The 25,775-nt window shown below is 37.0% G+C and overlaps 1 protein-coding gene across 6 annotated transcripts in view; it reads left to right on the top strand.

The window, feature by feature from the left end:
* The window catches only part of NALCN (sodium leak channel, non-selective), a 315,576-nt gene that overhangs the window by 161,283 nt on the left and 128,518 nt on the right, over window positions 1–25,775 (top strand). The window lies entirely within an intron of this gene.

The following is a 25,775-nucleotide window of genomic DNA, read 5'->3' as shown; positions in this document are numbered from 1 at the left end:
ATTCAGTTTTGATATGTAAAATGCTCTCTTCTGCAGGGGGCAGGCATTTGAACACATTGTCAGCATTGTCCGATTATACATCAATTCTAAAATTCTGGAAATAGTCTAATAGAATGAGATGCTGAAACCAGACAAGATGAAAGCTAGGGCTCTTAGCACCTATAGATGAAAATATAGCAGAATTTTTAAATCATTTTTTTGTGTCTGTGAGAGTTATCATTTTAAAATCTGTTTTATATAGTTCATATATTTTATGTCAAGCATAATCTAGAAGGGGTTTTTGATTTTCCATGTAATAAAATTCATAAACTCTTCAGATTTGAAATGCCTTTAGAAGATTATCTAGTTCATGCCTCTGCATTATCATTAGAATTCACTTAGGCTAAAAAGGAAGTTAAAAATCAATCAATTCATAAGCAGAACTCATGTAGAAAACATAGCCCTAATCAAAGATTCTGAAACTTAACTCTGTGTGGATTTAGAAACATGAAAAAACATAATGACCAAGATGGAAAATATATTTTTTACCATAAGCTGAAATAGTAAGGCCTATTATATGGGGAGGATAATTTTAGGGTAATAGTAGGATATAATACATTTTTAAAAAATAAGCTTTGAGAGCAAAAAAAAAAAATGTCTATACTGGTAGACTAATGAAGCCTGGTTATTTTTTTAAATCTTGTGCTAAGTTTGTTACATATCACCAAGCATTTTTTGAGTGCATATAAAGAGCCAGGCAGTTTTGGTGATCTTAAGACAGAACCACACCTGTTTCTAGTCTTCAAGATAAAGGCAAGTACAAGGTGCTCTGGGAACCCAGAGGTAAGGTCTATAACCAGGAATGGAAAAATCCAAGAAAACTTCTTGAAACAGGCAGTTACTAAAGAACTTGTACATAGCTAAGTAGGGGAACATGGTGGACCAGGTTTGGGACCAGCATATGCTAAAGGTTTGAGGTGAGCTATTCTTGTTCCAGAACCTAAAGAAGAAAGAAAGGTCAATGTGAGAGGAGGACATAAAACCAAGAATGTTTTAAGTTGGGTGAAAGTGTGATTGGGTTTAAATGCTTTTGAGAGAGAGTGAGTAGAGGGCACGGTTGAAGATGTTATCAGACACAGAGGACAGGAGCAAAAGGTTCCCAAACGGGCTGTCCAGAGCCCAGGCATAAAGACTGGCCATAGATAGATATTGACCTGTCCTTTGTTCAGGTGGTGATGTAGGACAGCAAGCCAAACTGAAAGTCATAAGGAGTCTTTGTTCACTCACTGCCACAGTGCAAGCAGCAGGCAGAAATAAGCACAAGCTCCCAGCATTCCATGTTCCCCACTAAACAGCACTGGGTGAGTGTCAAGTGGGTCATAGATGTGGTGAGAAAAATAGAGAAAAGTGCCTTAGTTGAGGCTCCCAGGTGATGCACCCTTGGAGTAAAAACACCTGGGCCAGGAATTTGGCGTCCTGGAATGGAGGGTGCTGAGTTTCTGCCTGCAACTTCCTCCAGAGAGGACCCTGCATTGACTGTGCACCAAGTCAGGTGTGGGGATGGCAGCCTCCCCGGTGAGCCCTCCAGGCAAAGCCTCACCAGTGCCAGTGGTCAGGCCACATGGGATGCTGTGGGCCTGGAGCCAGAGTCTTCAACAGGAGGCTCAGCTCTTCCTGCAAGGATGAGGGGATGAAAGCAGAGAGGACAGTGATGTCACTAAGTCTCTAGTCTGCCCCTTCACAGGGGAAATGAAAATTGAAGAGCGCCACTTTCAGAATGCCACAAGACTGTCATTGTCACAATCTATCTCTGAAGCCAGGTTAATTCACACAGTATTGAAAGCCCACTAAGGGTCAGCCCTTGTTCTAGCAACAGGGGATCCTAAAAAGAAAAGCACCCTCAGTCCCCTTCTTTATGTCCACAGTCTTCTCTTAATTTCTAATCTTACCTTCATCTTTTACCATCTCTGATAATCTCATGTCACTGATTTTATATCTCTTACCAGAACCTCTTTGAGCCAGATGGCTTTTGGAGTTCATAATATTCCAGATGTTATAAGGGTGATATCACCCCCTTGTTGATCTGCATTGTTTGAGCCAGCACCCTGTAATTAACCCATTAATGTTTCTTTAGCAAAACATCAACCTTTGGACAAAGAAAGATAAGTAAGGACAATAAAGAAGTCTTAGGTCAGATTGGATTTCAGCCACTAACTGAGCGAAAGAAAGAAAGAAAGAAAGAAAGAAAGAAAGAAAGAAAGAAAGAAAGAAAGAAAGAAAGAAAGAAAGAAAAAGAAAGAAAGAAAAAGAAATTAATTTTAGGTATTTTCAAGAACTTTTTAATATCAAAGTTGTGAATAAGGGCTGTGACATGTATAAGAAGGTATTGCAGATAATCTGCACATTTGGTCTTACAGATCTGATTTCTTATCACTGCTCCCTCACTATGTAGCTGTATGACACTGGCCAAATTAGTCTTTAAGCTTTTATTTTGTCACATCAAAAATCTAGGTAAAATAGTATTTTCCTCATAGCATTGTGTGTGTGTTGAATAATATACTAAACTGACCCAACTCTGAGCTTCTAAAGCATTTTTAAAATGTTATAATCTATGTAATACTTTTGAAGTCAGTATATTAGATTCCAAGTGCCAGGCTGCTTCAAAGCCATCCAACTTAGGCCCTTGGGATTTGCTCTATTTTCCAGCCATAATAGTAATCAAGTAGCATTATGTTTTCAGGTCTCCAATTACTCAATTGTGCCTTTCTGCCTGATTACTTTGACCATCTTAATGAAAGCAGCCCAGCGACTATGGGGCCCCCTAATCAGTGATTCTACAGCTGACAGGGTTGACAGCCTAAATGTATGAAATGACTAGGAGTAGATTTTTCTTTGCACATGAACGTAATTATGAGTTAAATCCCTGAAAAATAATCAAATTTTGCAAGAAATGTTAAAAGCATTGCAGCTACAAATAAGTAGTCATTATCATTCCCAGTCACATAAAGCACCATTCTTCGTGCTACTTGCCTGATAGGAAATCATCAGAGAAGATGGTTAAAAACACCTGACAGTTGATCCTAGATTTATGTTAGAGCAATCATCTGAGGGGCTTACCCCCTTCGCTTTTTATAGGACATCTCCCTCGTTACCCAGTGGTTGGATATTGAAGTGGGTTTGTTAACTATGGTATTGGCTAGAGTACACAGCACATCAGTGGTGGGAGCCAGCCTCCAAGATGGCCCAGACTCAAGTAAAGATGATAGAAACGAGTGCTGATTTTTCAAGTTCCCATTTTACTTTGGGACGCATCATGTGACCTTATTTTACACTACTTAGAGCTATGGGATGCAGGAGAGTAAACTGTGTGCACACTTGAGAGATGCTGGGAGAGCACCCACCATGAAGAAAGGAGTCCAGCAGAGGTAGGGCCAGCCTCACTTGGCAAAACAGCCTCAGTCTCTGCCCAGGGGAGAATTTTTCTGTCACTCTTTCTTGAACCAGATCCTGACTCAGCCATGCAGGTGGCATAGGCTCCCTAGAGAAATAGGACGGGTATGAAACCGAACACTGTTTGGACTTGATTGTATCCTGGGCCCAACAACCCACTGTGAAATCCTCTAAGAGGACCTGACATGGACACATGGAGATGGTTTCCCAACCCACATTCCGTAAGAGGAGTGCAGAGGGGAAGAGGAGATAGCAGCGTGGGCACATTAAGTGCCTGCCCACTGCTCGGCCCTCTGACAGAGCTCCAGCCACAGTGAAAGTTCCCAGCTACTTTCTGAAATACTTGAAGGTGATGAGGTCCTAAAGGATCTTTCACTTGCATTATTCCACAAGTTCTTTACTGAGCCTTCCTGCCTCAGGTAGCTGCTCTTCAACCATTCTCCATTTGCAGCAGAAATTAAACTGTCTCATGGCACCCTCCTGTTTAAGATGTTTCAAGGTCCTCCTCTCCCTCAAGATAACAAACATTAATATGGTTTTCTGTATCTTTTTTTTTCTCCATCTCCAGTTAACTCTTTGACCTCCTATTTCAGGATTTCCCCCACCACATCTTTCAAAGGCAGAGAGGGCACCTATCTTGCTCAGTAAATCCCCCCTCACTTAGCACAGCATTTGCTAGTGAATAGGCTTTCATTGAGGAATGAATAACAGCTGGAGACCAAAGCAGAGTTCCCTGATCCTTCCACACTGCATCAAGGTCAGCATCCCAGATTTGTTCTTACACTGCTCTTCCCCTCCTCCAGGAACCATCCTACCCACCATCGCCCTAACCCTTAGCCCATCTGAAATGTCTTTATAATTCTGTCAGAGAGCTTTGACAGGAAGTAGCAGAAATCTTGAGTTCAACTGACTTGAACAATTAGGAAATTTCTCACAAAATTTGAGATTAGGTAGATTAGGTAGATGAGACAGAAAGCCACGACTCTGAATCTTTCACCAAAATTCTCTCAGTTGTGGGTTAAATTATGTGCCCCCCAAAGATATGTCGAAGTACCCCAAATGTGACCTTATTTGGAAATAGAGGTGATAAAGTTAAAATGAGGTCATTAGGGTGGTCCCTGATCCAACATGACTGATTGTCTATGAAGAGAGGAAATTTGGTACTAGACACAGATAGACATGGAGGGGGGATGATGTGAAGACACACATGGAGAAGACAGCCTGTGATTGGAGTGGCATCTGCAAACCAAGGACCTCCCATGATTGCTGGCAATTGCCTGAAGCTAAAAGAGGCTATGAGAATCCTTCAGAGGGAGCATGGTCTTGCCAACACTCTGACCTCACCCTCCTGAGCTGTGACATGATAAATTCCCTTGTGTTAAGCCACGCAGTTTTGGTGCTTTGTCAAAGGCAGTCCAAGCAAACTACCACAGTTGCTTTCTTGGTGTGTTGTCTTCAACACAAAACAGATGCTAACAGTGTTAGCAAAACAGATGCAACATTTCCAGAATTTTTGAGAAAATCTCGAGGAAAAAGAGGGTCATCTCCACCCAGGTCTCCTTCTTAGGAGCAAGGACACCTTTCCCAGTACCATTTTCCACTTGCCCCAGCAAACTTGCTGTCATCACTCACTGACAGGATCAGGTAACTTGGTCATTTCTAAAGGAATCATTGACCAGATGGCCAGAGTCAACAGGATTGGCTTAGCTTAATCATGTGGGAAGGAATGGCTGTTGGAGAAACAAGCACAAAATCACTACAATGGTCAGACCCAGAGTTTGGACAAAATTTCTCTCTCGCATCTTTCATCTCCAAAGCTTTTATACATCTGGTGCAAACAGAGTGTGTAAATAGACGTGTGTTAGGAGGAGGGCTGGTGTTTAATCTCTCCTAACAGAGGCATCTGGGCCCCAGCTCTTTGTCCACATACTACCTGCAGAGCAGCCAGCAAAGGGCCTGGAACAGAGTGGATTCCTGCTCTCCCTCTTTTGTGGCAGAGGTCACTTTCTGTTACACCACCCGCCATCAACATTTATGCAAGCTTCTTTTGCCTCCACAAGACCACGAGAACTTGAGGGTGTCAGCTTTGTGCTCTCCTCTCTCAAAGCATTAACCAGGATGCCAATGCCATGGGATCCAAAGCATCAGGAAGTAGTCAGGGCAGAAACAATGAGTGGAACCTCAGCATACAGTCCTGTGAGTTGGGGAAGAGAAGCTTGAAATTTGTTATTGGGCGGGGGGAGCGAAGGAGGATATATTGATAGAATTTAACAAAACAGCTTTGTTATCTCAACCAAGAACTTCCTCTCAGAATTTGGACCAAACAGACACTTCCCTGCTAAGACAAATCCCAAGGAAGATCAAGCCCCACTGTGAGGCAAGATATCCCCCAGTTTTTGTTTTGTGGGGACTAATAGCTTGTGTTACAAGGAGGATAATTAGATGAACTTTTACAGCTTGTACAGGTCATAAGGACTAGTTGACATAAGCAAGAGCCACCAATCTTTCTTTAACAAGACAAAAGCAAATTGCATGTTTCTCGTAGTTGGCTGGCAAAAGCTTATGCATGCAATTTCACTAAGGCTTTGTTTAGTTGATCCCTCCACTTATTGTACAGATAACTTGCCTCTAAGTTACTACAACATGTGCAGTAAACATCCACTCTACATCTTTCACCAGCTCAAAATCTTTATTCCTTTAAATCTCCCACTAAAGTAGTAATGTACAGGCCTCTTTTGTTCCCCAGTTCTACAAATGGGAAGTTTTTAATTCATAAGCAATACATTACCCTTTGTAAGAACAGGTACTTGAATTTTAATATATTATGTATTTCATATGTTTTCTTAATTTGCATTCTCTAAATGCTAATTACTTGCTCTGTTGAATTTTCACTTATAAAATCATGCCCAAAACAGTTATACAATATAAGCAGTAAATGCTATAAAACACTTAATTACAAATTAATTTTCCTGTCTCCTCTCACCGCCAAAATGGCTAATCGTGCCTTTAGTTGTACTGAAAGAATTACTGAGAAACTGAAAGAAACAACTTGCTCCTTAATTTTTTTTATTTTTTGCCAGATAGTCTGATTATATTTCAAATAAATTCAAGGTATATTTTATCTTCAAAAGTTAGTTATGAGTTATAGTTATTAGCTCAATCTTTATTAATTTTTGTTTTATTCTTTTCATGTATTTTTAATTTTTCATAGAATATTTCAGAAATGCAAAGGTATGTAAATAATAATGAAATGTATTTTTCTGTGGACACACACAACTTGATAAGCATGCTAGTAGTGATCTGAAGTCCTTGAGTGTCCCTTCTTCATCCTCCCTTCCTTTGTCCATGGAGAAACACTTTTCTGCATTTGATGTTAATATTCTTAGTGCATTCCTTTATGTTTTTAGTGCATATAGTGGCATCAACTGAAAATCACATCTTTTTGCATAATTTAAACCTGCCTTATATGGTGTCATCCTGTAATGTTTCTTCTGCTAATTGCTTTTTTTCTTCAACACTATGTTTGTGACTTTTACCAACGAGTACTTATACTGCATGTTTTTCTTTCCCTTGTAGTTTAATATGCAACTATATATTGCATTATATTTATAATGCACTATTAATATAATCCCTTCACAATTAGTTTCCCCATTCTTCTATGTGGTAGGTGTACTCCCTGTGGGTTTCAAAGTTTTTTTTTTAATTTTTATTTATTTATGATAGTCACACAGAGAGAGAGAGAGAGGCAGAGACACAGGCAGAGGGAGAAGCAGGCTCCATGCACCGGGAGCCCGACGTGGGATTCGATCCCGGGTCTCTAGGATCGTGCCCTGGGCCAAAGGCAGGCGCTAAACCTCTGCGCCACCCAGGGATCCCTCCCTGTGGGTTTCAGTAGGACTTATGGATATGGTGGAATTTCACTTCTTTGGGGTACCTGGGTGGCTTAGTGGTTGAGCGTCTGCCTTTGGCTCAGATCATGATCCTGGGGTCCTGGGATCAAGTACCAAATCAGACTCCACTCAGGAAGCCTACCTCTCCCTTGCCTTTCTCTGCTTCTCTCTCTGTGTCTCTCATGAATAAATAAAATCTTTAAAAAAAAAGGAATTTCACTTCTGTGAATAGGCTACTAATCAGTTAATTTGGAGTCCATCAAAAAGTCCATTATCTTGATGTGCCTGACCCACTCAGAGGGACGGGGCTCTTGGAAGAGGCATTGATGCAAGAGTCTCTTGTTGGCTTTGATGATGTAAGCTTTCATGTTAAAAGGCCATGTGACTAGGACTTGAGCCTTTAGGGGCTGTGTGCTTCAAGAATGCAGGATCCTCAGTCCTACAACCATAGGAATTGAATTTTGAGAACAATCTGAATGGGGGTTGAAGAAATTCCAAATGAGACCACACCCCAGCCTATACCTTGATTTTGACTTCTGAGATTCTGATCAGAGAACCCAGTTATATTGTGCCCCCATCTCAACCTACAGAAACTGCAAATAATAAATGACTATTGTTTTAATGTGCTGAATTTGTGATAATTTGTAACACAGAAATATAAAAACTAATGCATGCAGGTTTTGGATGGCTGCTCATAATATTTTGTAACTCCAAATAGTGCTCCTCTGAACATTACAAATTAAGCTGTACACATGTGAAATTCTGCACAAGTGGATGTTTTGGGGGGATATGTAGCTAATCATAGAATCACTGAGTCTTAGAATAAAGATAACTAAACTTTAGCAGGTATTGATAATCTTGCATTCCAGTGTAATTTCTTCAATGTATCTGCTATCAGCAGTACATGAGAATGTTCTCTGCTTCACAACTCAGCAACATTTGGTTTTGTCAGGCTGTGTTTTGCTTTCAACATTTAGCTCTTCATTTAACCTAAATTGATTTTTGTGGTTGCTATGAGATAGGGAACAATCTTATTTTATTTCCTTTGGATAACCCATTGTCGCAGTATCATTTATTGACTAGTCTATCCATTCCCCATGGTTCTCCTGTGCTGAGTATGTCAGAATAGAATTCCATATGTGTGTGTCCTGATCAAGACATAAAAACTTTTTGATCTCCTTTTGCCATGGAAATTCTTTTGGTCAATCTCTGATGAAGCCCAGTGAATATCCACCCTTACTCAAGTATCTCAGTTAGCAGCCTCCAGCTTTCAAGGGTCTGTGACTTTGCCCCTTGTGCCTGACAGTATATGAAAAACTGAAATCTAGTAGAGACCATGGATTCCCCCTAAGATTGCCTTTTTTTGACCCAAACTGCTTATTAGCTTTTGATCCTAGGGTTTCCATTATTTCTTTGAGATCTTAACTAGGCCCTTAAAGGATGCATTTTAACCAAATGCATTTGTTGCATTTTAACCAAAATTTGGACGGTTTTTTAAAATCAGTTTTTTCTTATATATGATCAAACACTGAGGTTCACTAATATATTTTTGAGAATAAAAAAAGTCATTACATTGACTGTCTTTGAGATGGATAGATTTCTTTTTTTCCTAGAGGTGCAGCCTGAGGCTAGGCCATCCCAACATCAGCTTTCACCATCTGCAACCTCATATTTGTTTGCATACAGATATTATCTCCTCTTGATTCTTGTAACTTCCTGTTGATGCTCCTCTAATCTGCTACACCATTGAAATCCATTTTCCACAAACTATCAGATGGATCCATTCACAATGAATCCTAGGTAAATTGTATGTGTTTTGTTGTTTATAATTCAGCCCACATCCTCTGTGTGATGGAACCATGAGGCATACACACATAAACAAACATACTAACTGCCCTCTTTAACTTGTAACATAGTCAAGAGTGGAAGGAAGAAGTCCACTTATCCCACAGTAGACACATAAGAAAGAACTCAGATAAGCCAGAAGGTGAAATATGATATCAAAGATGTTATGGAGAATTTTAAAATTCTGAGACCCTACTGTGTGATAATCACTGAGCTTACAAATATCACCTCATTTTAATAAAAGGAAGAGTTTGCTTCAAGGATGGAGGTTTGCAAAGCTTTATGAAGAGTGGTCTTTAGGGCTGCATATGGTTTCAACAGATAAGAATTTGGGTAATGGCATTAGATGAGGTATCCTTTATCAGGAAGACAGAATGAGTAAATCAGAGACGGGGAGAATCACAGGGCCTGGAAGGATGGATGAGAAAGGAACCACGGTGTTGGTTTGGAGCCAGACAGTAAGGTGTTTTCAGAGGTTGGGATTGTGACACAGGGGAGCTGTTGAAGATTTCACTCTCTTATTTTCTTACTGAGGATAAAAGAAGAGCTATTTTAAGGAGGGCTACACTGGAAAAAATGTTACTTCTCTGAGTAGTTATTTTCAATGAACAACATTCATTTTTATTGACCAAAGATAAAAAATTTATAATTGAGGAATTTGCAGTGCCATCAGGGGAGGAAGGGAGGTAATTTTTTATTTTTTTGTGTGGGTGTTAGTGTGTCAAGTCTCCTACAATCTCGTAAAGTTGGTTCCATCTAAGGCTTTAGGCCAAATCCATCCTTGTCTGGATCTGGATCTGTCATAGAATCTAGCACTCTGCTTTACAATTTAAAGTAATTTAGTGATATAGCTTAATGTAACCATCTCACCATCAAAACTGTAAAATTAACTTTATTCTCTTTCCACTGTAACATCAGAGGGGTTGGTTGGAAGATTTTTCATTTGTTTTTTGTTTGGGTTTTATTGCTATTTTCTCTCCTAGTTGAATTTCTTTTTGTGAGTGATTCATCAGTGGCATAGTGATAAATTAATATTCAGTGCACTTTCTTTTAAAAGACGATTTAAAAAAAATAAATAAAGGGCAATTTTAATGCAGCATGAATCACACAGAGATGACTGTCTTTCCTGTTGTGTGTTGACATCATTGGCCCACTGAACCGCAGTTATCAGAATTATTCCTTGAATAACGCATCCTCATATTCCAACCCTGAATCCTAGATGAGCACTTCTTGGAGAGTACCTTTTTTGTACCTCATCATGTTTTGTTTTTCTAACAATCTTCTCATTTGCAGTTTTCCAACTATTCATTGCCATGTTACATTAATATTATTTTAATAATCAATTGACTGCATTCCACCAACTTCGAAAATAAACGAGAGCCATTAATGAGGAACATTTGCCTCAGGATGAACTTCTATAAGGATATTTTCTGATGAAAAGGTGATTTTATTATCAAATACTTTGTTGAGCCTTGCCTACAAAAAAACACAGTTTACAATTAGACATTTCAACTGTCCTCTCATGACTACTTACAATTCCCCATAAGTAAAAATAGACTAAGACTAATAGTACATATTTTAAAGAATAAGCTGTAATGTAATAGGCAGTCAACAAGTAGTATAGTCAGGGTGTTCTTAAATGTCATGAAAACCAAACTTCTTATCATGACACACTAAATACCTAGCAGTAATCAGATAGCCCGATGTACAAGGGTGCTTTAGAAAATGAACACTAAGTACTCAGTTTTCTTTATTGCACAGAAAGTTTAAAAATGGGCCCCTTTTATTTTGTGAATTCCTTGATTGATTTTCATAAGTATAATTTATTTTACTGCTTTTGTGTTTTCACCTCCATAGTGGTTTTATTCGTGATTAATCGGCTACATTTATATATGTTAGCATTTACCTGTGAGGGTTTTTTTTTTTCCTTTCATAATATTCTTGCTTCTAATTATAGCCTTTTCTTTCACTCAAAGAACTTCCTTTAATGTTTCTTGTGAGGCTGGGTTAGTGGTGATGAAATTCTTTAACTTTTGTTTGCCTAAACAAAGAGAAACTCTTTATCTCTCCTATTCTGAATTATAACTTTACTGGGTAGAGATTACTTGTTGCAAATTTCATCCTTTCAATGCTTTGAATATATCATGTCTCTTCTTGATTGCAAAGTTTCTGCTGAAAAATCAGTTGATAGCCTTATGAGGTTTCTCTTACTGCTTTTAAAATTCTCTCTTTATCACTACTTTTTGCTATTTTAATTATTATGTGTCTTGTGTGTCTTCTTGCATTAATCTTGTTAGAAACTCTCTGTACTTCCTGGATGTAGATATCTGTTTCCTTCCCCAAATTAGGGGAAATTTCAGTAATTATTTTTTCCAAGTAAGATTTCTGCCCCCTTCTCTTTCTCTTCTTCCAAAATCCCAATAATGTAAATATTATTATGCATGATGATGTCACTGAGTTCCCTAAGTCTATTCTCATTTTTTTATTATTTTTTCTTTTTGCTCTTCAGCTTGGTTACTTTCCATTACCCTGTCTTCCAGATTACTGATCTGTTCTTCTACATCCTCTAATCTGCTAGTGATTCTCTCTAGTATATTTTTTATTTCTGTTATTGAGTCTTCATCTCTAACTGGTTCATTTTTTTATATTTTCTATCTTTCTTTTTTGAAGGTCTCTGTGAAATCTTCCATCTTTTCTCAAATCCAGTGAATATCTTTATGATCATTACTTTGAATTCTTTATTAGGCATATTGCTTATCTCTGTTCATTTATCTCTTTTGCTGTGATTTTGTCCTGATCTTTCATTTAAGACATATTCCTCTACCTTCTTTGACTAACTTTGTGTTTGTTTCTATGTATGTGGAATGTCAGCTACTTCTCCTGATCTTGATAGTAGCCCCAATTGCGATTTTAAATATTCTTCTTAGTACTCTACACAAAAACACAAATAAGTATATATATGTAATACACAGATACACACATATCAGAGAGATACAACGAACTGCCAAATTATTGCCAGCATCTGAAATCACTTATAATTAACTATTCCATAAGAGATTAAATCCAGGACCACTTAATGTGATACCTAGATCCACTCTTCCTCACTGCCCACCCTTTGGGTATAACACCCAGCATGTTAATGAGCCCTGAGCGAGGTGTCTACCCTTGCAGATGACTCTCTCCAGCCTTATTGAACATCTTTATAAATCAATTTTTAAAACCCTGAATTTTCAGGAAACATGATGGGATAAAGTTTACATATGCATGTGAGTGAGCCGAGTACATGTGTGTGCAGACTGAGGACTGAAGAGATGAGGGCAGCTGTATTAGACAAATGAAAGTAAATAGCTTACATCTTGTTATCTTGTATTATGCAATATATAATGGGAAAAATAATATAGGCCAGACAGGGACTAGATATAGAAAGCTAGTTCAGGCTTAGGTCTGTCATATTGCTTCCATTTTCTTGTTGTTGTTATTTTAGTTTTCCATATGCATTTAATTCAATTCAGAACCCCAGGAAAAAAGCAGTGGGCAAAGGACAAAAATCACACTTCAAACCAATGAGATGTACTGGATACATTTCTGTAAGAAAAACTAGAAATTTGATGAAAAGTACGCATATTAATATAAATGACCAAAAAAGTGTAGACAATACCACATATTCTTTCTCTGGATAAGCCACATTTTCCAGGCTGAGTGAAAAGAGATAGTAAAACCAATGGGGCTTATAAAAAGACATGGCAAAATAAAAAAAGGGGACACTGTATTGGAATATAAGAAAAGATATATTTCTGCATTATTCAACTATATAAAAATTATTAAAGTAGTCTTAAAATTGCTGCCATTTCAACAAGACATGCAAAGAAATGTTTATTGTATTTTGCCGTATTCCAAAAAGAACATGATGTATCCATTAAGGATTATAGCCAGGTCAAATAAATTTAAGCCAAATTTAAGAGAATTAATCTAAAAGGAAAATAAAAACAAAGTTACAGTGAACCCAGAAACGAAACCCAAACACAGATGTGCACCACGAGGACGTTCATGTTTGCTGGAGTTCATGTACAAGTGGGACTCCTGTTTTTCTAGCAAATATAGACTTAGGTAGACAAAAAATGATTATGAAGTAAAAACAAACTACTTTGTAGAGAAACATTATTATTCCTGATTAAGTTAAGAAAGACATTTCCCCTGGAGTCATTGTTATCAATAGTAATAATAATAGTAATAATAATAATTTTAAAATAGTCACTATTATCAATAGTGATAATAGTAATAGTGATAAAAAATTATCAATATTATCAATAGTAATAATTGTCTATGCGACTTTTTACATTTGATGCCTTCTGACAATAAGTTTTCATAAAGAGAGAGCAAGAGGGACATCTGGGTAGCTCAGCGGTTGAGTGTCTGCCTTTGGCTCAGGGTGTGATCCCAGAATCCCGGGATCAGTCCCGCATCAGGCTCCCTACATGGAGCCTGCTTCTACCTCTGCCTATGTCTCTGCGTCTCTCTCTCTGTGTCTCTCATGAATAAATAAATAAAATCTTAAAAAAAAAGAGAGAGCAAGACGTACACATGTACACACATAGATATCCACATATATCTAATATAATCCCCCAAACACCCTATTAAGGAAGTATTTTCCCCACATTATAGATGTTATAAAATAAAGAAAAAGCAGTGAGGAGCATCATCAAAAATTGGTGAGAACCAACAAGAAAATGTATCAGGCTACAATAATAAAGAGTGTTATTTAGGGTTAACATACAAATGAATAGGCAAACATGCACTAAAAAGACCTTTGGCAAAGAATGTATCCCAATGAATGCTTACAAGACTAATTATTATCAAACAAGCAATATTGGGAATACAAGAATCTCCTGGTACTATGTATCAAAATACCTTCCAGATGAATTAGAGCAAGGGTATTTGAAGTGTGAAAATGTGAAAAACAAAGAGAAAATATCATCTTTCACCTTGGATGGTCAAGAACTTTCTAGGCCTAAAAGAAGAACAAATTTAACTTTTCAAGCAAGTCAAAAATAATGTCCGTAAATAATTTTTAAGAACAAAGGAAAACATGATGATACAACGTTAATTTATAATGCATGTCAGGAAGAAAGTGTTGAATGGACAAGATCTGTTTTTTGTTTTTTGTTTTTTTCTTTTTTGGCTAATGGTGATGTGCACTGCTGGCAGAAAGTCCTCTTACATATTGCACGTGGCAGTGAACATTTGTGTAACTCTTCTGGGAATCCGTTTTTCATTATATATGAAGACACCAAAAAGCATTTTTTCTCTTTGATCTAGTGATTGCATTTCTAGAAATCTACTTCAAGAAAATAACCAAAGATGCATACAAAGATTGATCTCCAAAAAAATGCTCTTTGTAACATGATTTACCATTGTGAAAAATTTGAGACAACTTTAATGTCCAATCACCATGCAATATCTAAAGTTTTAAATATGGTGGCATGTCATACAGTTATCAAAACTATATTTTTACAGACTAACTTATGAGATAAACCATACGTGATGCTAATGATGATAAAACATTAAGCAAAAAAGCATAATAAAAATTATGTTTATAGCTGAATTCAGTTTTATTTCAAATACACATAAATGCCCAGAAAAAAAGATAATGTACCCCTTTATATATCTATTCTTACCAGAGCCATAAAAGTTGAATAAGACTAATTTTAGTCATATAATAAGACTAATTTTAGTTCATGACTTGTAAAATCAGCTTTATTAAAGTCAGATCATTTCAATTAAACATTTACTTATGAACAACTATCAAATCTATTTAGAAGGTATCAGAGTACTAAACAATACTATCTGGAAAAAAGCAAGGCTTTGAAATCTGTGTTTGTGATAGAGAAGAAGAGACAATATAATTTGCAATAAAGCCCATTATTTGTGAATTTAGTGAAGAAAAATGGGAAATCGAAGCCCAGTCAAAGAGAGCCAAACAATGGCAAAGTCCTTCTAAAGTATAGGGTTTGTTTTTTGTTTTTTGTTTTTAATGCAAAACTAGAAGCTTTTTCTTACCATAGTTGATTTCTATTCAAAGCCAAACAGAAAAACCTCGTTCTTGAGCATTAGTATACAAACAGCTAGAAAACACTGAAACTTCCTGTGTAGGCTCCGTGGTATTTTCTTTACAGAAGTTTTCTTAATAAATCTCCAGCTTATTTAACAACAGGACACACATCAGCCCTTTCAGGAGCCCTGTTTCTTTTGTATACATTCCTAAATCTTTTTTGCACCAAAAGTAAAATGTCAGCTTTCATCTGCAATTTTGTAGCACCTATTTGCCAATGAAACGCATCATTTATATCATGAAAATTTAATATGACTGACATTAGCAAAATCACTAATTAAGAAATAGGGCATAAATACTCCCAGAAACTTGACAGTCTGTTCTATGAAGAAAATTAATTCAGAAGTTTCCTATTTGCATAAACCTCCAGGTCTCATTTTCACAGCTGTTTGTTCTGTCAGCTAGATGGTTGCATTTCAAAATTATTTTAACATAATCGGTGGGAAGTATACCTTTCAACTAAAAATATCATACTCTGCAAGAAAGATTGTTAGGGGAAAAATTTAAGTTCACTCAGTTCATCTTAATATTTTTTTCCTTAAGATAAATGCTCCTAATATAGGAACTTTAACATTTAAATAATAAATGATTAATATATTTTTATTATTAAAACAAATTAAAATTCTATGATTTTAGATTCTCATGAAAAGGAAAACATTATGTCCTTTCCATATGGAAAAATGTTAATGAGTGGAGCTATTTTTAGCAAGGAATAGAAGATCCTATGTTTCATTCATCAATCGAGCATAATATGGAGTTTTAGACATGTACCCAGTACTATGTTAGACAAATAAGGTAAAAGTTTTAAATATTACATTGTTTGGTTTAGTAATTTCAGTTATGAAAGGAAATCAATTATTAGAGCTTAAGATGTCTTGGACCTGCAGTGCTCAAAAGGACAGCAGGAATTTAAAAGCAACAGATCCCAGCCTAGAGAGCTACCACCACCATTTGCTCCCTGCAGGCCTAGGTCAATCAGTAAGGCTCTGCTCTTCAGTGGGGGCTACAATATGTACAGTAATAATAATTCACAGGGTTATTGTACAAGTTACTCTGCATAATGGACAATTAACTGCTTCAGGAGCTGTAAAGCACCATGTAAATGCTAGTCATGGTTCAGTGTCTCTCCTTATGTCATTTTGATCTTATCCTGAAAGAAATCCCAGGAGACTACAAATCTGTGATTTTGTCTCCTTTGTCATTTATGGTATTATGTGTAAAAGTGAACTCAGGCATGGCCATTTGAAAGAAGAGAGATGTTTGGATACACCTACAGACACTTTTAAGACTAGAAAAATATTCACAGGCTTTTGCAAATGAGTTTTTGCCATCCTTCCTTTTACTCTTGAAATTATATTTAAGTGTAGGCTCTACTTAAAGTAATTTGCTGCCGGAGTAGGCATAACGTTCTGATGTCTGCTTTGCTTCTAATTACATTCAAGCTCATTTTGACATTTAAGGCCAATTACCTTAGTCTCGATTCAGTAAGGCTTTTCCATAGTGGTCTAAAATTTGACCAATAACAGGCTTTTTCTCCCTCCCTCCCTTTTTATTCATTTAAATGGAATGCTTGGCAACAAGCACATTTTAGGAATTATAGAAGTGAAATAAATAATGTGGGTTCATTTTGGAAAAAAGCAAATAGCTGCTTGACCTTTTTTTGTCAATATAAAAGGCAGTCACAGAATTAATTAAAACCTTGTTTTAATTTTTATTTCTTTCTCAATGACAAGGAATAAGGCATAACCATTTTACAGAGAGATTAATGTCTTAAATATTTCACTTCTATTAAACAAAGGTAACTGGTTTCAACAAATCTCAAATTCCAAAAGAGTTCGTAAAAAGAGAGACCTACAAGGTCTAAAACCTTTACCATTTAAAAGTCAGTGGTAACAAAACTCTCCATAACAGGGCCCTGCAACAAAACCCAGTCAGTGTCCCATTGTGTTTTCAGATCTCCATGTATGTGATAACTTCAAGATCTCCATGTATGTGATAACAGCTCCTATTTTATTTAGCGGTCTGTTATCAGTCCATTTGCTAACAACATGATTTTTACTGTTTACTCAATAAATACATGGATGAATTAGCAGCACCAAAAGGCAATTTATCAGCTCTATTAGTAACAAAACACTTACTGTAGCCTTTTTCTGTAATTTATAGGTAAAATATAGTCTGGGAAGCTGGACTAGAAAATATACTGTGTTAAAACAAAGTTTTCAAATTGACTGCCAGTTCCAATTAATAGATCATAAAACAGAGACATTTATAGCTATTGAGGATATCCAGGGAATCATTAAGTTCAAAGATGAAATAAAATGATGCCATCCAAACAGTCATACTTTCAAAATCACATATCTAAAAGGACATATATTCTTAAAAACGTAGCTTATCCAATGTAATTTTGAACTTTATACAAATGGAATCACATTGTAACATAAGAGTCCTAGAAACTATATGCGAGTTCTGAAATCCAAAGAAGGGTTATTAAAGTTGTTTTTCCATGGGAGAGATTTTTTTAAAGATTTTATTTATTTATTCATGAGAGACAGAGAGAGAGGTAGAGACAGGCAGAGGGAGAAACAATCTCCCGGTAGGGAGCCCAATGCAGGATTCGATCCCAGGAACCCAAGATCATAACCTGAGCCAAAGGCAGACTCTCAACCACTGAGCCACCCAGGCATCCCATTTGGGAAAGATTTATTTTTATTAAAAATATTACTTGTATGGTGCTTTCATGATTATAAAGTACTCACACATATTTTGATTCTCAAAACAGTCTTTAGAGTGATGCTATCACACATTGGAGGAAGCTCAGTGTCAGGATGGCTAGGTGTTTCACCCAGAGACACTAAACTGGTCGGCAATTTAATCTCACACACAGGCCCTGTGACTGCAGAGCTGAACATTTGGTTCTTTGCCTTACTGCTCTGCCACCAAGAGCAGGTCGAGGTCTTATACTCAGCTCATTCAACTTCTATTTTAAACGACACTCTTAGCTCTCCCCTCTGGGAAGGTTATCTCTTGAGAGTGAGGGCAAAGATGAGATGGATGAAGTTAGATGACAGATGACAAGAAGTTTTGAAAAGCTTGTGGCTAGTAACAGAATCACCGAAACAAAGGGGAAAGGCTTCCTGAATGGTATTGAGGCACCAATACCCCAGGGGGAGGGGATCCTGTTTTCCTAGGGGTAACTCTCTCTTTAGAGCAGCCAGAAGGGTGGACACAGCCATGAGGAGTCAGACATCACCTTGGAGCTGCCATTTTTCCTGCCAAAAACCAGAGCAATGGAGTATGGGGAACTGGGAAAAATGTAACTAAATTGATGAACTACAGAATTCTGTCTTGACCATTAAGGAGGAATCTGAAGTAAAGAAATGGCTACTGTCAATGGCTTTAACATTACAGCGCTATATCTTCACTCCAGATTTCAAATCCACAGAGTTTTTATTTATGAATAACTTAGTTTAGCCACAGTAAGTGTTGCTCTAAGTCTTTATTTACTGTAGATTTTAAAATACATTAGAAGTGTCATTTTTATTGTTTTTTTCCACCCCCACCCCCACAATTCTCCGTAAGACCTTGATCTTGTCAGTCATGATTTTGCCAGCCAACATTAGGTAAGTCCAACATTTACTATTTCTTGATTTCATTTTAAACATTACAGATTTTAGGAGCACCTGGGTGGCTCAGTCAGTTGAGCATCTGACTCTTGTTTTGGCTCAGGTCATAGTCTCATGGTTGTGGGATGAGCCCCATGTCAGGCTGTGTGCTGAGCAGAGACTGCTTCAGATTCTCTCTCCCTCTCTCTGCCCCTCCCACCCCATTCATACACTCTTTCTAAAATAAATAAATAAATAAATCTTTTGAAAATATATTACAGCTTTGAGTTGTTGAGCAAGTTTTAAATAAAATATAAAACAAAATATTAGAGGATCATGATGTTAGTGAGTTTTTCAGAGGATAAAACTCCCCAACATATGACTGCCGTTTGAGTGGGGAAAAAAGGAACAAGGACATTGAGTAGGTGACTAATTAAGGCAATTAAAACGAAAGGAGGTGTCACTTTTATGCTCAGTGAATACCATCAAGTCAAGTCTTCTATTTTAGGGCTGACTGGTAGTAAGACACAGCAGGGACACTCCCCATAAAAAGGTTGAGCCACTATATAAGCTGTCAAGTGTATTTCATTTCAAAAGCAAACCTATTATAGAGAAAGAGTTCTTGAAACCAGATAAAGATAGATAAAATAAATGGGTGGTATTCTTCTCCAAGTTTTAAAATGTTTGATGTGTATCTTTTTCAAAATAAAATAAGTATCTGTTTTAACATATATTTGAACACAAAAAGTGAAAGGTATATCAAGTCAAAGGGAATTTTTATGTCCACACAGAAACCTGCATGAGAATGTTCAGAGCAGCATTACTCACAATAGTAAAAAAGTGGAAACAACACAAGCACCCATCAACTGATGAATAGATAAAATGTGGTATATCCTTACAGTGAAATATCAGTTGGTAGTAAAGTGCTGATAACACACTACAACATGGATGAACCCTGACCACAGACTGTATGACTCCATTTATAGGAGATGTGCAGAATGAGCAGATCCATAGAGACAGAAAGAATATTGGTTGCTGAAGGCTGCAGGAGGGAGGAATGGGGAGTGACTGCCAATGGGTACATAGTTTTTGAGGGAAAAGGGAAATAATGTTCTTAAATTAGATTGAGTAATGTTGTACAACTCCACAAATAAACTAAAAGCACATAATAGTAGACTTTTTTTTTTAAGATTTGTTTATTTATTTTAGTGGGGAAGGGGCAGAGAGAGAGGAAGAGAGAGAATCTCCAACAGACTCCCCACTGAGTGAGGAACTCAACACAGGGCTCGATCTCAGGACTCTGAGATCATGACCTGAGCTGAAATCAAGAGTCAGTTGCCTAACTGATTGAGCCACCCAGCAGCCCAACACTTAATTGTACAGTTTAAATGATGAATTTTATGATATGTAGAATATATCTCAGTAAAGATATTACTTTGAAAAGTTCAAAGGAGAATATTTACCCCTTTCCTGGTTCTTCAGTCCTCCTCATTCCAGTCTCCAAAGTACTAAGAAGTTTATTTTATAGGCTTTCAATCATTTTAAGGCACACAAGAAAACATCTAGATTTGTATATTACGTATGAGATCATACTGTGTATTCTGCTCACTATATGTTGACCAAAACTTGAGGTACTTACCCATCCTACTTTTTAAAATTATTTAATTATTTTTTTAACCTAGACTGATACCCACACATACTCAAAACCCAAAATATACATTGGGGCATCAAGTTACCAAAGGACATCCATGATATCTTTTTTAAAGGGTTATGAATTGCTTTGCAAGGCCTAGACAAAGACATAGCCTATTTATTTCAGTATAGGGTAATACTCTTGCTTTGCTTTCACCTAACTCTAATAAAAATAAATAAATAAAACAGCTAATTATCAGCCAGAAAAAAATTACACCAGTAATAACCACACAAAGGCAAGGCCACAATTTCATACCATTATCTTTGAATAGCAGCTACTTGAAAGGAGGGAGGCAAGGGGGAGAGAAAGAAAAATATCATAGAGAGAGGATGAACTCTCTAGGCTCATGCCTCAAGCCTGTTTTCCAGATGTTGAAAAGAAAATAAAATTGGAAAAGCAAATCATAAACATGTACTCATCTCCCTCAATTTAAGGAGACCGGGCCATGGGAGCATGACAGGCCTGGAAAAAAGACAATGAGAAATCCCCAAGTGTAGAAGTGACTTGTTCCAGCTGTTTTACCAGAGGCAAAATAAAATGCTAGATCTCACCATTTTATTTTTCCCAGCTAGGAAGAAAGCTTGAGAGTGAAAGCAAAATAATCCTAACTTCCAAAAATGAATTGTCTCTCACAATAAACAGAAAGTTAGCACAATGCAAGTATGCAGAGGAAAGAAGAAAACAGAAGCCAAGAGGGGACAGGTGGCCCTGGGGGCAGGGTGGTAAGGAGAGCCCCTCTTGTCCTCTCCCTCCACACGGAGAACCAAAACCAGCAGAATGAGCCTGTCTACCCTACCTTGGAGATGGCTGGAAGCACTGGTGAATCAGAGGATGCCAACACCTAGGGACTGATAGGTCTGGCAGCAATAAACATTTCTGGGACCTATCTGAATTGAAGAAATGCCTGAAATTTGATATTCCAAGCATAACTTCCCATAGCCCCAGCTAATACTTCTGTCTCTGCAAAGTATTAAGGGGGGATGAGATTCTGGGATCACTTTCTGACACTACAATAGAGAGAACAAAAGATCTAGATAAGAAAGCTAAAAATGAAGATTCTGACATCTGTGGAGCAGATCTAGAAAGCAATTAGTCCAGATTAAAACAATTGATAAGACTCCCAAAGAAAAATACCTGAGAGTAAGAATCAAATGGTTTTGGGGTAATCAAAAGCTTTAGGAAGAACAGCTATAGGGGCGGCCCAGGTGGCTCAGCAGTTTGGCGCCACCTTCAGTCCAGGGCCTGATCCTGGAGACCTGGGATCAAGTCCCGCGTCGGGCTCCCTGCATGGAGCCTGCTTCTCTCTCTGCCTGTGTCTCTGCCTCTCTCTCTCTCTCTCTCTCTCTCTCTCTGTCTCTCAGGAATAAATAAATAAAATCTTAAAAAAAAAAGTGAAGAACAGCTATAGGAGTGTAACAGTGGAATTTATTCCAAACAGTAGATAAAAACCAGAAGAAACTGGAAGCTATAAGAAGTAGAAGAGAAAAATAGTATCTATTTCTTTTCTGAATGAAATGTGTGAAAAACAATCAGAAAATCTCAACCAAAACTAAACTAAACTGAAAATCATGTAAGAAAACAAAGATTAAAATAAACATGAAACTGAGCATGACTTCTGAGTAATTAGCAGAAAGTGAGAAAGAGAGCCACTCGACCTGGAACATTTTCCCTCTGCCATAGTGGTCATACATTGGAGCACTGGAGGAGGAAGTATGATCTGGGAACAAAACTGGATTCAACAGTGAACAATATTTTCATAGTCTACAGATTGACTATCAATCTGTTGATTAACAATGTATTGACAAGCATGAAAGACCAATTAGGAGTGAAAAACATGCTTAGGCATACAGCTGTTGCTTATCATTCATTAAGAAACCAATCATCAAGTTTCTTTACTATGCAACATTTTAATGAGATGGTATCACCTTGATTAAATTTGAAAAGTAATATTAATCATCTTAACCAGAAATATGTGGAAACTATATAAAAAAAGATATTTGTTCAGAATCATGAATAAAAACTTAATAAATGGAAAGGTAAACATTCCTGTGAGATTGGAGAATAAGAAATATCAATTTTTCTTAGATTAATGTGATCTCAACAAATAAAACAAGATGTTTTGAGGAATTAATATTTAAAATTAATAGAGTTCTAATAAAGAGATGTTTTGAGGAATTAATATTTAAAATTAATAAAGAGTTCAAAATATTATGAAAAGCAGCTAGGAATCCTACCAGTTATTAAAATGAATGTACAATTGTTAGGCAATCTGGACATGAGATAGATTAATGGAAAAGAATAGACATTTAGAAATGGAGCTGAAATATTTTTTAAGATTTTATTCATTTATTCATGAGACTAGGAGAAAGAGAGAGAGAGAGAGAGAAAGAGAGATAGACAGAGACACAGGCAGAGGGAGAAGCAGGCTCCATGCAGGGAGCCGGACATGGGACTCGATCCCGGGACTCCAGGATCACGCCCTGGGCCAAAGGCAGGCACCAAACCGCAGGGCCACCCAGGGATCCCTGGAGCTGAAATTATATGAGTATTCAGTATTTAATAAAGGCGGTATTCCAAATTAGTGAAAAGATAGATTTTTTTTTCAATTATTTTGTGCTGAGTGAGCTGATCACCTATTTGAAAAAATAAATTCCTTATCTCACTTCTTATACTAAAATAAATTCCAGATTTAGATGGATTTAAATAGTGACTTTTGGTTCAGCATGTTAAACATAATAAGAGAAAGAAACTATAACTACTTCATAAAAGTATGAGTACATTTAAGTCTAATCTTCCAGTGAGAGAAGTTTTTTAATCTTAGATAAAAGAAAAAAGCATATTAGACCACAAAGAAATTAAAATTCATGTTTGCAAAAAAATACCAGAAATGGATAGAGGAATATACCTTAAATATATATGACAGATAAAAGATTAGGTTTCTTAATTTATAAAGAGCTGGTGGAAACCAATAGAGAAAGGTCAACAGGATAGGAAATTGGCATTATGTAAGAATAGGTAGCTCAGAGAAAGAGACGACTTCCTCCAGGCCTTTTTTCCTTGCCCTCTTCTCCATCATATACTTCTCTTCATTTTTATCATGATAATTACTTGCCATAATTTTCCCCAAACAGTTCTTGCCTCACCCAAAAGGGATACATTGGTACTTCTAACTTGCTCCTTGATGGCTTTACCAATAGTACTCTTATACACCATAGTTTCCATTTTGCCTTTTCCTAGAATTGGTCATTTTCATCCTTTCCTATCACTCTTGATTATAAATTTCTTAGTAGAGGAAACCATGTCTTCCTCATCTCAACTCCTGACACATCAAGCCTCCAGAAACCACTAATAATCCACGTTTAAATAAATAAGCTAAGCAGACTCCAAGGGACACACATTCTCTGGACAATATAAATATAAGTGTACTTGAGTTACAGCTCAATCTTTGGGATTTAAATTTCTGGATAAAATCTCAACAAACCTGACATAGCAGCCTTCAGGCAAGGCACAAATTAATTTTTGGCCTATAATAGAAGTATTTCATGGCGTTACCTTTCATTGGTTTATCCACATAAGCAGGTAGAAACATTCACATTGTTAACAAAGCATTGCTCTCAAATATAATTCATGGCATCTTACAACATGCACTTTCAGGTGGCTAAGCTGTGCAGAAATGAGATTTTTTTTTCTTCTGAGACTCTGAAAAGAGTAGAAAATAACCCCAGTGTTCTTGCCCACATTGCTTATCTGCCAGCAACAGGTTACAATCCCATAGTTCCATGTTCCCAAGCATTTACTGAATGTGTAATAGCTGAGTATTCATGAAAGCTAATGCAGTGGATGAAAAAAAATTAATTTGGTTAGTGCCCAAGGCAGTTGAAAGGTACACCTGCATTTTTTTGGTCTCTAGATACTAAGAATAAATGTTGGATTTAATCACAAGATTGCCTGTCATTTTGGGGGAAAGAATCCATGTTAGGTAAAATTCCCTTTATACTGGTGGGTGTTCTGATCTTCCCCTATTGCTGTTGAGCCTTTAGGATTTACACACACTTTCACACTGGTGACATCTTCATTGAAGAAAATGCAGCAGTTTGATATTTTTATATGAATTGTCTTTGGAACTTGTCTTTGGATGTAATACATATTAGAAAAAAAAACACAGAAAAAAATAATTGCCATCAATGATAAGTGCTGGCATACTTATGAAGTTAAATGATGTGTTGCAAAATCTTCTGAAGCATTTTTAGGATGAGTTAGAGCTAATATTCTCTTAGGCATCCTGGCAACGAAAGCATTATATTGTCCTTGGCAATGCTGAGTTCAAGCATCAATAACAGCCTACTTCGTACTTTCATGAACAAAACACATTGTAGGGTAATGGGATTATAGAAAAATTAACTCAAAGAGATGTTAAGTGTTTCTGACAAAGACAAAAGATAAGTGGAAAACCTAGCACAAGAATCATTTAACAATTAATTGCTCCTTTGTTCAAATGGGCCCACTATGCGCTAGGCATTTAACGTTGTACTTCCAAAACAGTTCATTTAAATGCCCCTAGCAAAGCTAACTGCTAAGAGAGTTTACTGTGTGGGGTGCAGCCTGGAAAGCAGTGGTTTCAAGACCTTACTGCAGATAGAATGCAATACTTGGAAAAGGACTTACTTCAGAGTCATAATGCCTCAGTGCTACCTGTCAGTGTACACATTAGTAGAGTGACTTTGGCCTGATCACCTTATCATCTCTAAGCCTCATTTTCCTTATCTTCAAAAATAAAAGAGTCAGAGTAGATTGTCTGTAGTGTGCATTTGTCTCTAAAATTCTATCAGTGTAACAGGGCTCTTATCTTGGGTTCTATCCATTTCGTATTATCCTCGACCTTATTTCTTGGAATCTGAGAGTCCAATTTACATCTTCATTGTACTAAGGCCTATAAAGACATTTTCAGAGATCACTAGATTCCAGTTGTCACTTTCTTCAGACATCATCGTCGTAATAAATTCTCATTAAGGAACATATAATGACCACTAATGTATGCACGAATCAAAGCTATACATCCCCATATTTAATAAGAAAAATGTGTAAGAATGGAACTAACCAAAGATCTTGGCAGAGAAAGTATGAGTCTTTTAGCTTGGCTGGATTTTGTTGGCATGCTCTGTATGTATTTATTTACTTACTTACTTACTTACTTACTTACTTACTTA

The sequence above is a fragment of the Canis lupus genome, chromosome 22 (genome assembly GCF_003254725.2).
Source record: "Canis lupus dingo isolate Sandy chromosome 22, ASM325472v2, whole genome shotgun sequence".
In the NCBI taxonomy this organism is placed as follows: domain Eukaryota; kingdom Metazoa; phylum Chordata; class Mammalia; order Carnivora; family Canidae; genus Canis; species Canis lupus.
This window is presented reverse-complemented; position numbering and strand designations above follow the sequence as displayed.